Source organism: Triticum aestivum, chromosome 7D (genome assembly GCF_018294505.1).
Source record: "Triticum aestivum cultivar Chinese Spring chromosome 7D, IWGSC CS RefSeq v2.1, whole genome shotgun sequence".
Taxonomy (NCBI): Eukaryota; Viridiplantae; Streptophyta; class Magnoliopsida; order Poales; family Poaceae; genus Triticum; species Triticum aestivum.
Window position 1 is genome coordinate 593457304 of NC_057814.1, and position 17052 is coordinate 593474355.

Consider the following 17052-nt stretch of genomic DNA (forward strand, 5'->3'; position numbering starts at 1 on the left):
GACATTTTTCAGCGTCTGATCGAACTGAAAATATTTATGTGGGCTAAGAACATTTCCAGTACCCACTAAAATGATTTTCAATGCGTTCCGAAACAATTCCGGTTTTAGTGATTTTCATCTGCGAAACGCATCTGAAGTGGCTCCTGCAGCTCCGGAACATTTCCGGTTTTTATCTCAGAAAATTCCAAAAAGCTTCCAGAATGATTCTGGCATCCTCCAAGAATTAGCAGGCATGTGCCGAAACCAATTTGACTTAATGGTGTATCCCGAAACAACTTTTCGGTATCATCGAAACTTATCCGATGACCTCTCTCTGCGGTACGATTCCGCTGTCCGAAACTTTTCGGTGTCCGAAACTTTTTCGGTGATTTTCTCTCAGTCCCTGTCTAGTATTCAGCAGATAGATGACCCTTAAGCGTGTGACCCTATAGGTTCGGTGAAGTATAGACATGACCCGGAACCCCTTCCGATCAATGATCAACATCGGAGCCGTGGACACCCATATTGACCCCTATACCCACACGAATAAATATTCGAGTGAACCTCCAGTGGCCGTGTGCTATTCCTGTTGCTTCGTGATATGTTACAAATACCCGAGGTGAGACATGTTGGCATTCCCGTGGATAAACAACTTGTCCACTATGCTAGTTACCTCGTTACCGGTTTGTTCTCTTTTCTCGTTTCCGTGTTCCGGCATCCCAGTGATCAAATCACACTGTGTCTGGCCAGACGATGATGGATACCGTAATACCGAGAAGGCCCGAGAATATCTCTCCGTCGTCGGAGGAGCAAATCCCAATCTTGAGCTATCAAGTTACTTGACACACTTTTCCATGAACCCGTAAGCCGCCGTAATAGCCACCCATTTACGGATGACGTTTAACAAACCCCAAAGTTCATGAAGCAAGCATGAAGAAACTCGATACTCTCATGGTCTAAGGAATCATGCAAACGTTAACCATCTCTGTGTTATGCACCATTAACTTGTGACGAATGAATCTCTTAGCATAACATCAATCCGGGTCGATTCAACACAAATGTTCTCTTAACATTGTGCCCTCAAAATTGCTGGCATAGACATGCCCATGATCAGGAAAACAGAACCATCATGCAACACTTGAGCTAGTCTTAGAGGCCAGACTAGGAATACTTCTTACCGTTTATTATTCCACACGTGCATATGAGTCTTCCTCCGAGCGTCGTGGATATTGCAGACTCGAGAATCATTGCAATTATAGCATGGAACATAAACATAATTATGAACTCGGAGATAAATAATATCATTTATTATTGCCTCTAGGGCATATCTCCTACATACTCCCACTTGCACTAGAGTCAATAATCCAGTTAATGCTAATGCACTTCACACCTATGGCATACTGGTGTAAAAAAATGCTTCGCATGTGGTATAGCCTGATGTCCATCGGATCTGACAACTTCAGCTCCGTGTCTATCTCTGCATATCCTCGCATTTTCACGCTTTCACAAAATTCATATTTTGTGCGGACTTGGCTTTTATGTATGTGAATCACAGGTCGAACCTGGATTCCTCAGACTGAGTTATGGAGAAACTACCTGCAGTAGTGTCCCATTGACAAAAGCCATCTTGGAACCATAGTAAGTTCATGAATGAACTATATGTTCAACATCTTGTTTGTCGCTTCTAAAGCGTCAACATACTTAGTCATTTGTTATAGAATTCGCCACAGTATCCTGTTGGGAACAATTTCCAACTACCGTGCCACCATATTGTGTATTACACAAAACCCTTAACTTAAATCGAAAATCGCATGGAGAAAAGATGAAGACTGTATCGATGTAACATTTTACAACGAACTCTTCATGATCTCCGCTTGCGAGAAAACATATCATCACTACTTACTCTAGTACTCAATGACATCTTTCACTGTTGTCCCATGATCAGTACTTTGATCACTTTGGTATCCATACTCGCAACACCTTGGGAGTATCGGACATATATGGTTGTTTTACATACCATGGAATACATGATTAATCCATACACAAAAGTGTGTGGAATCTGCATCATGTATTTTGCTCATCAGTATTTTGGGACACCGAGTCTTGCAAAAAAACTCTTCCATGTGACTCCGGCAAGAATCACTCCCTGGCGGTTTTAAATGCTAAAAGGTTTTAGCACCTTGTCAATATGTATTCATTGCTTAGCCCTATTAGGTAAATCTATCTCCATAGATCATTATGCCTAATATTGAGGCTATTTAGCCTAAGCACTTAATCAAAAAACTATTTTCAAATGAAGTCCTAATTCGTGTCAAGAAATTTATTTCCAATTAACAATGTGTCAAGCACACAAGGTTTTTAGAAATATTATTACGCTCCCACTTACTTTCTTGAATTACAAGCATCTTCGTTACCCATTGATGAAGTCAAACCCCTTTGACCATTTCATCAAAGCACGAAGATTCCAACTCCATTTTGCTCTCTTCTGTCCATCGCTGGAACTCTGAAGTTTGCACCCTTACTAGCATCCTCTGGATAGACAAAATGCTTTGGACTGTAACACATGCAAGTCCTTGGTTTCATTTCCATCAGATGGAAATCCTATTGTCATCCATGTTTCATATCTCATGATTGAAATATGTATTAATTGCTAGTTCAACCCGAACCGACTTTAAGCATCACTACGATGAAAACAACCTCATCGTAGTCAACTCTTGAACTTGTTATTTCAACAAGTCGAGCTTTATGGATAAAACATTTTTATCCGTATCAGTTTTAAGTTCCATAAATATTCGTTAGACTCTAAGTCTTCCGAAAGGTGTATCAAGGTTTAAATCTTGAATCACTTATATGGAAACTAACTCGGGTTGTATTGGCATTTAGCCAATTCCGGAGTCAGGGCCCATCAACGCTTCCTTGTGTATCGTAGTTATAATGTTGTCTAACAACAATATCTCGTTTGCGCACCTGAGAGGTTTGCACGAGCCTTGCCTACGTGGTTCAGCTGCAAGTTCGACCGAAGTTCATACATTTTATTGTAGAGACTTCCGTATCAGTCGCAGTAGGAAACTCTGGAATTACTTTCAAGGTCTCTTTCCTTTGATATGATGACGTAGATACTGTTTATCTCGTCGAGTTGCAATATTCTCCCACTCACCTTTTTGAAAGAACCATTCTCTTTAAAAGCACACCGTTTCGCGGCAAAACTATTTGCCTCGGTATAGTGAGGGAGGAATACCCAACATTTTGGTATAACCTACAAAGTAGCACTTGTTTGATTTGGAATAGGTTTGTAACCTTTTACACAAGCCCCATATTCCAAATGTTAAGAAAAGATATAACATGGTTGGGCGTACCATACCATGGCTTCATTTCAACAGACCCGATGTAGCTCTTTTCAGTGTAAAAGCCGCAGTCTCTAAAGCATCACTTTAAAAGGGATAATGGCAAATTTATTTATGTCATCTTTGACCTTACCATGTCATAAATGGTTTGATTACATCTCCATGGACTTTCCATTTGCAGTGGTGTTCCGGGAGGTGCAAGTTATGAAACCCCTTTCACAACTCATCAGACATTCGCTAAACATGTAACTCAAATATTCCTTTGTGCAATCAAATTGCAGAAACATAATTTTCTTGTTACAATAACTTCTACTTCATTTTTGAAAACCTTTCGAATGATTTCAAAAGATCCAGACTTACGTCTCATCAAGTAAATATCCATATATCTACTTGAGTCATTTCTGAAGATAAATAAATCCATTGTTGTTCGTTCCTTATGGCCTGTGAACGGTATTTTAGTCACTTCACATTTCGGAGGAAAGTTGCAAGTGTCAGATGATTCAAAATCAAAAAGACTTCAAAATCCATCATAATGGAATTTTCCATGCGAGTTTCTCCAATGTGACCAAATGTAGTGCCACACTTGTGTGGTATTCTTTTAGTCTTGCGACATTTAGCGTCAGTGTTATGGATGTATCATATTACCATCAATATTCATAACATACATGCCATCTTGGATGGAAGCATGTCCCTTCATGTTATTCATAATACTTAACAACAATTGTTGTTTTATGAACAACTCTTTTGCAACAAACATTGTGCAATGGGATAGAGTGTATGAAACTCTAAAATGAATTATGAAAGTAAACCCAGAGGTATTGTATTATTATCAATATTCATAACATACATCTCATTCATAATGAAAGTATGGCCCTTGTGTTATTCATAACATCGAACATAAAAAGTTCTCTTATGAACAACCTTCTTGCAAGATACCTTATGCAATGGGCTAGAGTTTGTAAAACTCTAAATGAATTATGAAAATAAATACAGACGCAATACACCGATGGAAGGTATAGTAACATTTACTATGTTCCCTGTGTATACCTTAACCTCATTTCCGGCTATTCTTTTTAGGCCATAGTAGCTCTTACATTGATTCGTAACAGAATGAAATCAAGCGGGTATCTTTGTGATTAACTCACAATACCCAAGAATTAGTGATTAACATGTTTAACCATAATTCCCAAGAACTATATCTTTGACCAGCCTACTATACATCAAAAACTTGTATGACATTCATACATGAGCTGGATATTCCAGTCATCTTTCTTTCTGCCTTTATACTTCTAACAGTTTAACTTTTAGTATTTCTCCTACTCGCAAAAGAAGCACCCAACTTAAGAGTGGCGTTAGCCCCGGACTTCCTAGGCGTGTAAGTCATACTAACACCCTTTGGACACTTCCTTTCTTTTTAAGTTATTGTTTTATTCACCTTTCATTATATGACAGGCGTTCTTCTCGATCCCTTTCCCAACAGTCAAATGCATAGTAAACACTTTTACTAATACTTGCAAACAAACATTGCTTTGTTTGTATCTGAAAATAATTTTCAGTTCCATGAATATCATATAACTATCCCAACTTTCGAAGTTTGGGTTTCATGGAAGCAAACATATTCCACTTGAGCGTAACAGAATTCTAGCTTTTGGATCGAAGGACGAGAGTCACATGATCCATAGCATTAGCGGGAGGATACGGAAAGCATGTGATAGGACAAAGTCCTTCTCGGCACTTTTGAGGACAATCCTCATATTATGTTACCAATCGTAAAGTTTTAACCAGATATTTAACAGCTATTCAATTTTAACAGGGAAAGTGGAATCGCGAGCCATTATTCTACAACTATTTTGCAAGAAACACTTAGACAGTGTTCATAATTAATTGCACTCAGAATTAAACATGTTAATTCAACAGTGCGCTCCCACTCAAATCAATATCTCTCATAATTGATTTAGAGTGATTCAAGATCCATATTTCTATTCGATGCCATTGACGGGTTCATCACTGATGACACGAATTTCAATCGGTAGGCCAACTTGCCGATCACATCTCTATGTGATTCTTGTTCATCTTTCGATGGGCGTGTTCCGAGCTCAGGACTCTCCTGCCTGAACGTCAAAGACAACCAAGTGATCTTGCTGCGAGGTCTGACCTCACCGCCTCATTCCTCTCAATTCGTTCGTGCTCATGTGTACATGGCGCACCCCGAAAAGATACGAATTTCAGACGGTGCTACACTTGGGTGAACACTAACTACTTTGATATTTTAAGTGAGAGATCACCCTAATAAAAAGCGACTACCGCACAATCAAGAAGGGTGCATCATAAGGGATAAACATCTCAGGCAATTCATAATAGCATGATATGGTATATCCCTTTCTGACGGAGAAGTCTTTCATTTCTTCGTCTTCGGCATTCGCGCCGGTGTTCACCTTCGTGAAGATTGCCACCACCTTGTCGATGCACCAGATAATATTGCTATCTCTATAGCTAATAAAATAAGTGCATTACTTAAGGTTGACACGCAGGTCATTAAAGTGACAATCATATGGCTCCAGCCATCATGCCGAATCATGACACGCAGGTCATGTTAATTACATCATATAGTCATCTCATACATAATCAAATTGAATATGAGCATTGCTATACCACATCACATGCACATCTGCAAAACCAAGTTAGACGCCTCTAATCGGTTTATGTAAAATTTTATTTTACGTGGCTTCTAAGGTTTTGACTTAAACCACAGCTACCAACGTTTTATCATCAAGTATGATTATTCAAGTTGCTAGATTAACATCTCGGGGTGTATGAAACACGAGGTAATTAAATCTCGAGCCCCATACTAAACTTCGTCATACGCATGACCCCCGTGCAGATCATATCTGCAATGCCCTTTCATCTGCGAATTTCATCTTTCTTTTGACTACGGCAGAACCCAAAGAACTGATAGCACTTCCATGATCAATCAGGATCACAGATTGCCAGAACTTTGTCAAATTCCACCATGATGTCTCGAGATTGAGCAAACGCAAATTCTAGGGAAGCAACAAGAACCTCGGGTAACAGATTTGATCTGTCACCCGCATAAATAATTTTCAGCAATAGATCTCATCTACTACCTAATTATATTATGCAATACCCATACATCTCCATGTATTCTAGATCGAAACCTGCATCTACGCATAGCACGGCTCTCGAAACCTGCATCTACGCATAGCACGGCTCTTGATGCCACTGTAGGGTAACGCAGCGGGAAACAAAAAAATTTCGACCTACACACCAGCCCAGGACCACTATGGAGACTGCATACATGGTTTGATCTTTTTCGTTACCGACTCGTAGCGCAGCGGGAAGTAGAGTCGATGACGATCGGCGGTGCAGATCCCCGCAGCTAGGATTTACAACCTCCCAACCGCGAGGATGTATACCCTCATCTGCTCCTCAGACAACCCTCCGGGAGGTGGTCGAACAGCCCCCCCCGGACGGTGTCGCGGACAGCCCTTCGGGAGGACCTTCGAAACTCGAACGGTCACTCGGACAGCCCTTCGGGAGGACCTTCGAAACTCGGACGGTCACACGGACAGCCCTTCGGGAGGCACTCACGAACTAAGACCGAAACTACGATCTATCTACAGAGTTGCACACATACGGTGTCATCTATCCGGCAGGGCTTCGCAGTCCAGAACTAGTTCCTGCCGGAACCCAGACAGCCTTACGGCTCTACGAAACTCTTTTCATGGGAGGTAGAGAAGAAGCCAGATAATGCATGGCATGTGTATGAGAGCAAGGGATGAGTGTGGAGGGCTGCCCCTCCACCTCTATTTATAGGAAATCCCAAGGGGGTAGGGTAGTTTCACAAAAAACCCAAAATGCACATGAATGAAGACCTTCCACAAGGACCAAGGAGTGAAACCAATGAACAAGAGGGTCCCCAAGGGGGGATACCCCATGTGGCCGGCCACACCCCCATGAGGGGCCCAAAAAATGGCTCCTGTCCATCCATGTCATCCCCGAGATCTTTTGGAGCAAAGCCCCAAAAGGTGGCTTTCCATAAAGTAACCATAAAGCTGATTTTCACTATTCACGACGACATTTTTCAGCGTCTGATCGAACTGAAAATATTTATGTGGGCTAAGAACATTTCCAGTACCCACTAAAATGATTTTCAATGCGTTCCGAAACAATTCCGGTTTTAGTGATTTTCATCTGCGAAACGCATCTGAAGTGGCTCCGGCAGCTCTGGAACATTTCCGGTTTTTATCTCAGAAAATTCCAAAAAGCTTCCAGAATGATTCTGGCATCCTCCAAGAATTAGCAGGCATGTGCCGAAACCAATTTGACTTAATGGTGTATCCCGAAACAACTTTTCGGTATCATCGAAACTTATCCGATGACCTCTCTCTGCGGTACGATTCCGCTGTCCGAAACTTTTCGGTGTCCGAAACTTTTTCGGTGATTTTCTCTCAGTCCCTGTCTAGTATTCAGCAGATAGATGACCCTTAAGCGTGTGACCCTATAGGTTCGGTGAAGTATAGACATGACCCGGAACCCCTTCCGATCAATGATCAACATCGGAGCCGTGAACACCCATATTGACCCCTGTACCCACACGAATAAATATTCGAGTGAACCTCCAGTTGCCGTGTGCTATTCCTGTTGCTTCGCGATATGTTACTAATACCCGAGGTGAGACATGTTGGCATTCCCGTGGATAAACAACTTGTCCACTATGCTAGTTACCTCGTTACCGGTTTGTTCTCTTTTCTCGTTTCCGTGTTCCGGCATCCCAGTGATCAAATCACACTGTGTCTGGCCAGACGATGATGGATACCGTAATACCGAGAGGGCCCGAGAATATCTCTCCATCGTCGGAGGAGCAAATCCCAATCTTGAGCTATCAAGTTACTTGACACACTTTTCCATGAACCCGTAAGCCGCCGTAATAGCCACCCATTTACGGATGACGTTTAACAAACCCCAAAGTTCATGAAGCAAGCATGAAGAAACTCGATACTCTCATGGTCTAAGGAATCATGCAAACGTTAACCATCTCTGTGTTATGCACCATTAACTTGTGACGAATGAATCTCTTAGCATAACATCAATCCGGGTCGATTCAACACAAATGTTCTCTTAACATTGTGCCCTCAAAATTGCTGGCATAGACATGCCCATGATCAGGAAAACAGAACCATCATGCAACACTTGAGCTAGTCTTAGAGGACAGACTAGGAATACTTCTTACCGTTTATTATTCCACACGTGCATATGAGTCTTCCTCCGAGCCTCGTGGATATTGCAGACTCGAGAATCATTACAGTTATAGCATGGAACATAAACATAATTATGAACTCGGAGATAAATAATATCATTTATTATTGCCTCTAGGGCATATCTCCTACACGTTCGGCATGGGCCAGCCCGTTAAATGTTTGAGCGATTTACGGTTTTGGGAACCTTCTAGGTGGTTCCCAGTTATTTTTTTTCTGGTTTTGGAACTTTCTAGGAAGTTCCCAAGCCATTTTTTCCTTGCTTTTTTTTCCTTTTTAGTTATTTTATTTTATTATTTTCTCTCCTTTTCTTTTTTGCTTGTTTTGATTTTTTTCTTTCATCATTTTCTTTCATTTCCCATTTTTGGTTTTAGAGTTTTTTTCAAGAAATGTTACGAAATTTCAAAAATGTTTGCGATTTTAAAAAATGTCGGTTTTTCCCAAAAGATGTTTCTATTTTCAAATTTTGTTCAGAAATTTTAAAAAAGTTTAGTATTACTGAATTTGTTCACTTATTTTCAAAAATATTCAAATATGTAAAGAAATTTAAATAATCCAGAAAGCTTAAGTTTTTGAAGTTTTGTTCGCAAATTCAAAAAAGATTACGATTTCAGAAAATGTTCCTGTTTTCGAATATACTTCACAAATTTTAAAAAGTTCATGTTTTCAAAAGTTGTTGGCAGATTCAAAAAATGTTTGGAGAATTGCATAAAATGTTAACATATTTTCGAAAAAGTTTCTATTCTGGAAAAAATATTCAAAAAATTCATGTTTTCGTAATTTGTTCAGAAATTTAAAAAATGTTCAGTAAATTTCATGAAATGTTTGCGTTTTGAAACACTTGTTCGTAATTTTGGAAAATGATCGCGTTTTCCAAAATTTGTTCCTGTTGTTGGGCAAATGTTCGCATTTTCAAAAAGTTGTTCGGAGATTCGAAAAATGTACTCGTTTTCAATTTTGTTCCTTTTTTAAAAAAATGTTTGAGATTTCCAAAAAATGTCAAGTCTTTACATATTTTGTTCGGTTTTCAAAATGTATTAACTTTTGTGAAAAAGAAAGTATCTGTTCGAAATATCAAAAAACAATTAAATCTTTCGCTGGCTATAGTTTATATAAACCGAGTTGCCAGATTCAGAAAACAAAGTTTATGTACTATAGTTGGTAGGGACGTGGTTGATTCACGCTAGGTCCTTTGTTGGATCCTATTCACGCACACTTGTTTGGAGCTGTTCTATAAGTACTTCCTCCATCTGGGTTTATTAGGCTCTCTTGTATTTTGGGTCCAAGTTTGACCATAAACATAACTAAAAATATATTTAGTATATGCTACCCAAAGTATATTGTTGGATTTGTATTTGAAAGAGGTTTTCTATGGTATAGTTTTTGTGACATATAGTTTATATTTTATTAGTTAGATACATGGTCAAACTTTGGCTCGAAATAAAAGTGGGCCTAATAAAACCGGACGAAGGGAATATTCTGCTGCTATTCGTTTCTTTAAGAGTGGTGTTCAAATTGGACGGAAGTAAACCTGTCGCACTGGCTAGCAGCTATAGCTTGGCTGCTGCAGGTGGCGGGTTCCATTCCCACCTTTGGCGCTTTTTGATGTTTTTTCATCGCACATACCCGCAAATGGGCCCGCCCAGATCAGCAGTCCCCTGTGCGAACCGTCGACTGTATGCCGCAGTTCCCGTAAAAAAGACTGCAGCACCTCCTCCCGTCATCCACATATATATCACAAGCCGTAAGTCATATATGGTTCTAATCTAAATAGATTGGTGATGAACACTGCATTAGGTTAACTAGCAAAAGAGCCTGTGCGTTACAACGGGAGAAAAAAATAACACACGCTCTTGATCAGCAAACATTTCTAGAATCGACGAACATCTTTTTGGAGATTGGTGGAACAATTTTTGGAATTCAGGAACATTTTTTGAAAATGCATGATCATTTTTTTTAATCAGCGAACGTTTTATGAAGGAATAATCTATTTTGTAAGTCACGACCAATTTTTGAATTTTATGATATTTTTCCATTCTTGAAATTTTTTGAATTGGCGAAATTTTGTTCAATTTCAATTAAATTTCTTAATACATGTTTTTTTACATCATGAATATTTTCTGATTTCCCGAACATTTGCTTTTAAAATTATGAACATTTTTTGAATATGCAAACATTTTTTAAAACCCTCAAACATTTAGTTTAAAAATTATCATTCTTTAAAATTTAGGAACATTTTTATGTCCCAAATTATTTAAAGTAGAAAAAAACGACAGAAAATGAAAACAAAATTTAAAAAACAGGCCGTCCGGAAATGGGCCGGCGCAAACAGGCGCGGTATGTCTTCTCCAAGCGTGCAGAACGCAGTATAGAAGTACCTACTGCATGGGCCGGCCCAGGCAGAGATTTCTATGTGTGAAACTTGTTTTATCACTTATAGATTGAATCGATGGGTAATATTTTGCAACTTTAGGGGCAATTTCGGTGACATACCGCCAAAAGCAATAGCCCCATTATTATGTATGTATATATTCTGTATACAATCTTTCTCTTTCTTATTCTTTCGGTATTTTCATTTCAAATCAAACGCCATCCCTAATACTCAATTAGGTTTGTACTTAGTTCTAATCAAATTAATAGGATTAATGTGATACATTGCCCGTAAGCCATTTTTTATCCTACTACCAATATTCATACTCTTCATACTTTTGCGCTAGCTAGCTGTGCTAACATATTTCAATTCAAGAAAAACCGAATGTATTGATGACAATAATGGTGGAAAATGATATCTTGAAGAGAATTATTTGTGAAAATATAAGTGAAAATACCCACAGTGTCACCGGCTAAATCATTGAACTACATCATTACGTTGCATGGAATACATTATGCAACAATAATGAAAATGCATTAAATAACTAATGGTAAAGACAGTAGAAGAACTCCACAAATGGCTAGAATTGAATGCAAAAGTGAAAGACCGTTACCACTAATTCTTCAAATCCCTCCTACAAGAAGAGCCTGACTTGTACTACTTGTTAGCAAACTGTCCATACAAGGACTTTTGCAGATATGGTAGATCGTACGCACCATAATCCATGTCAACCGTTATGATGCACTTATCAATTGTAAATAGTTGGCATGAATACTTGCTAATGTTCATAATGAGAAAAGGCTGGCGGCTAAAAATTGTAAAAAAATCGAAGGGAATATCGGCATGACCTTTGCTAAAAAAGTGAACATATTAAGTGTTAGAAATTTGGCAAAACATAAATGAATCAACGTTTTGCCAAAACGTCGGCACTCGTTTTTTAATCCTTGCAAATAACATAGAACATGTACAACTTGTTTAGCCCATGGACTTATTATATATAAGCAAATTGCTATATTTGATCTTTTGATATTACATTATTACAAAAAATACTTTAATTCAAATTGTTTCTCTTAGCAAAAGTCTACGCCAAAAGTTGGCATGACCTTTGCTAAAAAATGGACATATTAAGTGCTAGAAATTTGGCGAAATGGAAATCAATTAAGGTTTCGCCAAAACATTGGCATTTATGTAAGAATTTGGAAGCATATACTACAACACCAAACGAAATGCAAATGAACCTAAAAATGTGAGATATTACAATGCCACTCTAATCATTGAACAACTGTTGCACTGCAAACAACGTCCGATGGAAGTATGTAGAGACAATGTCACTCTAATAATTGAACAACTATTGCATTGTTAATGAACCTAACAATCATTGGACAACTACTGCATTGCAAAAAAAAGACGGATGAGAGTATGTAGAGACAATGTCACTCTAATCAGTGAACAAATATTGCATTGTCAATGAACCTAACAATCATTGCCATGCACCTATCACTTTCTATTGCAATGCAAAAAATTATTGTCACTTTGTATTGCATTGCCAAAAAACAATGTAGCAATTGAATCTGACAAACTAATTGATGTAGAAAGTATCTAGAGACAAACCCTACCAACAGTATCTAGAGGCAAACCCTACCTACTAATTGAATATGACAAATTACACTTACTATTGCATTGCCCTAAGCCTACCTAAAGCCTAATTTAATCTGACAAACTAATTAAACCTAGAAAGTACCTAGAGGCAACGATGGACGGAAGCGGAACAAGGTTAGCTAGGTTACCGTTGGCGGCGGCTCTAGGGGCATACAAGATGGCGGATGGAAGGAAGGAGGGACGACTGATCCGGTGGTCGAGGCGGTGAACGGTGCGGAGGCGGATCCGGTGGTCGCAGTTGTAGACGAAGTGGAAGTAGGCTCTGGCGGACGATGCTCGAGCGAATGGGAAGGACGGTGACTGGATCCAGACGTGGAGGGCGAGAGGAGAGGAAGTAAACCGAGATAGAAGTGAAAATGGATAAAGCCGGGTAGGGTGGACGAAGGGTGGTACTTATGGAGACAGCAGTGATATGCAATCACAAGCGCCCGCCACAATAAAGTAAGATACGAGTGGCTATCCATTAGAAGGACCTGCCACTGTAATGTTTTCAACTTTTTGTTAGTACAGTTTTCGACATGGTTTCAATTTCAAACATTTTTCATCATTAATGCACATCATTGGAAGCCCCATGCTCAAATGTGGCCACTTTTGAAGTTGGTTTTCTATTTTCGAAGAATTAATTGATTTTCTGGCCACTAAAAAGGTCAAAAACGCTCTTTGATAGGAAATAGCATGCAAACAAGCTCCTAAAATGATGAAAATTGGCATGATGTCTTCATTTGACCTTTGTAGTGTGTTGTAAAATATTTGAGAGCGTTGCGGCAAAAACTTCCACACAGAAATCAACCTTTTAAAAGCATTTCAACTTCAATCGGTTTCAATGATTAATAAACACTTGGAAGCCCCATGTTCAATGTTGTTTTCACTTTTTAAGTTGGTTTGCTATTTTCCTGCTATTAAAAAGGAAAAAAATGAGCATGCAAACGAGCTAGGAATAATGTGAAACTTTTCGTGGTCTCTTCATTGGAACCTTGTAGGGTCTTGTAAAAATTTGAGAGTGCTAGGGAAAAAAATTATTGACCTTGTGTACAAATTGGATACTCTCCCCCGGAGTGTCAAATTTTTGAACGGAAAAGGCCGCCTTCCAAATGCAACTCCATTTTTTAAAGCATTTCAACATTAAACTTTTTCCATGAGTAACACACACAATCTAAACCCCAAATCACAAATTTGGGATCATTCTAGGTTTAATTTTCAGACTTAAGATATGTGTGGCAGACGGGCTTTAATGCTCGACACTGAAAAACTTTTGGAATTTTTGGAAAAATTTGGCGTGGGTTGCAAAAGCATATGTGCGGTGGGCATATTTCTTTGCCGCCACTGGTTCATCTTAAAGCAGTGGCGGGCCTTATCCCAACACCTGTCACTGTTGTTTTTATCCAGCGAGGAAGTTGGGAAAAGTTTATGAGTGGCACTGCCAAATATTGTCCGCCACTGTTGTGCATAAAGCAGTGGCGGGTAACGTTTAGTCACCGAAAAATAGCAGTGGCGTGTTCCAGACCATGCCCACCACTCATTTGAGACCACCTATAAACCTTTTCCCAGTAGTGCATGTTGTTATTAAATATTTTATAAAAAAGAAAGATGCTAATCATAGGTTTATTACATGGGTTTATTGTTACAAAAATTTATTTGCATATTGTTGATAGGAGGGAGCTGATAATCCAGTAATTGATAATTTGCTTAGAATGGACAACATACATGATGTCCTATACCTCTTAATGATAGTTTCAATGCTAAGCAAGTAGCTGCTATATTAATGTTTTCTCTTGTGGGAAGGAGCACAGGCATCTACCACACACCCTCCATGTGAATGCACGTAAGCATGTAAGTTATATATAGTTTTTTCACTTCTGATTTCGTCTTCAAATTTTCTCTCAAAATATTATAACAAAAATATTTGATACATTTTAGAAAAGTGTTCCTATATTTTCCAAAAAGTGTTTTTATCTGATCATCTTATGTTTGACAATCATAAAATGTTTATCTTGTACTTAAAAATGTGTTCACCTATATATAAAAATATTCATCATGCATTTTAAGAAAGGTATTAATGTATTTATTACAAATGCTCAACGTGTATTATAAAGAAGTTCATAGTATATTAAAATAATGTTTACCGTGTATTGCATAATTTTTCATCAAGTATTCAAAAAATGTTCACCATGTATTCAAGTGTTTAGACTGTGTCTCTAAAATGATCATCATGTATTTAAAAAATATTCATAGTGTATTTAAAAAATGTTCAGCATGTGTTTGAAAAAAAATCAATGTTTGTGCTAAAAAGTATTCACCATTTTTTCACAAACTTGCACCGTGTATTTAACAAATGTTAACTTGCATTTGAGAAATATTCAACATGTATTTAGAAAAATATTAAACCAAAAATGAGTGACATGTGTCTGAAAAATGCACGGAAAGTCCCCAAAATAGTAGAAGGCAACATTATTTGGCCGGGCCACTCAAAACGACATGGGAGGCAAGCGCTGGATCAATCCTACAATAAGTTTGACATAGCTTTTATTGGACAATAATTAGTGACTAAGTTCTTGATAGATGGGCTCATGGGTTTAACTTTTAAACCTAATAACTATCCGGACCAGTCGAGGATCCAAACACTTTTCTCTCAAAAAAGAAAAAACAAACACTTGCCCTAAAAAAGTGCAAATATTATATCTCGCTTAGAGCAAGACTAACATAGGTCGCGCTGAAGGTTTTACCCCCCCCCCCCCCCCCCACCCACACACACACACACATTTAGGTAGTGGGCTGTCCCATTTTCAAAATTTTCCTCATTCGCGTGTTTCGACCAAGTTCATTTGTCTCATTCGATGGGTTTCATTTGTTAGGTTTTTGGTTTCTTCACTGGTTTTCCTTTTTCTTTGTTTTCCCACCGGTTTTCTTCATCTCTTCCTCTGTTTCATTGGTTTTACTTTTCTTTTTCTTATCCTTTTTTTTTCACCATTTTTCTATGTTTTCTTTATCGTTTTTACTGGGTTTTTTCTTTCTATTATTGTTGGGTTTTACTTGTTTTATTTTTTGTTTCTTGGTCGGTTTTCATTGGTTTTGTATACATGAGAAATGTTTTTATATACACATTCTAACATATTTCAAATGCTAGATTAATATTTCAAATTTGTCAGATAATTTTTTTCATACAGGTTGTACATTTTTTTAATACATGAGAAACATTTTTTCGTATGAACATTAAACATTTTGCAAATGCTTGATTAATATTTTGAAATACAGGATCATTTATTTTCATACACATTGTATATTTTTGTATGAATATTTTTTATACATGAGAAAAAGTAATTTTCTACATATTTAACATTTTTAAATGATCGATTAACATTTTTCAAATACTTGATTAACAGTTTTTAATGCTTGATTAACATTTTGTAAATACATGATCAAATTGTTTCCATACACATTATATATATTTTTGTATTCATTTTTCGTATACGTAAGCTTTGTTTCTATACACATTTATCATTTTTGAAATCCTTAATGAGCATTTTTTAAATGATTGGTTAACATTTTAAAATACATGATCGACTTTTTTCATACACATTTCTGTGTTTTTTGTTTACATTTTTGTATAGATGGGAACATTTCTTGTATATACATTTAACATTTTTCAAATGCTAGATTAATATTTTTCAAATGTTTTATGCAAAGTGTTTTTTGAAATATATATGGAATATTTAAATGTATAAACCAAAGTAAAAAAACATGAATAAAAACAATAATATGAGGTTGTGGCCTTCTGCATGTTCGACCGGCCTAGTGTCGCGCTCGTTGGGGTGAGGCTGCCCAACGTCTCCCTATAAGCGAGACATAGGCACGCAAACACTTTTCAACCTGGTCTTCCTGACCACACAACAAAATATTGATAATCTAGTACGTCTGGGCAGAAAACGCATTTGATCAGCTGTATGCAGCTCTGTACAAGAACCAAACTAAGGGCATCTCTAATGCGGACCTTGAAATCGTTTACATCTGTCCTCACCGTACGGTACGGATGTGTTTTGCCATCAACATGGGTCTGTATCCGTCTGTGTTTCGGTACGGGTGTCCTTTCTCCCACATACCGGAAGTAAACAAGAGGGGGGGGGGGGGGGGGTTAAGAGAGTCCGGACTACTGCCACAAGCGTCTGACAACTCTGGCAACTTTGGCCCACCAAAATTATTCTTCCTTGCCCACGCCCTTCTCCGCCAGAGCGTCAACACCGCATTCATTCTGGCCCAAAGCGGACGTGACCACTCACTAGAGTCGCCATTGAAGCGGTGCATCAGCCGAGGGCGCTGCCCGCTGCACGCCTGTCGTGCAAGCCTTCTCTCTGCATTGAAACGCCATACGTCTACCATCATACCTCCATTAAACCAGCAAGTGTGTCGAGGAACCTAGTGACGGTGC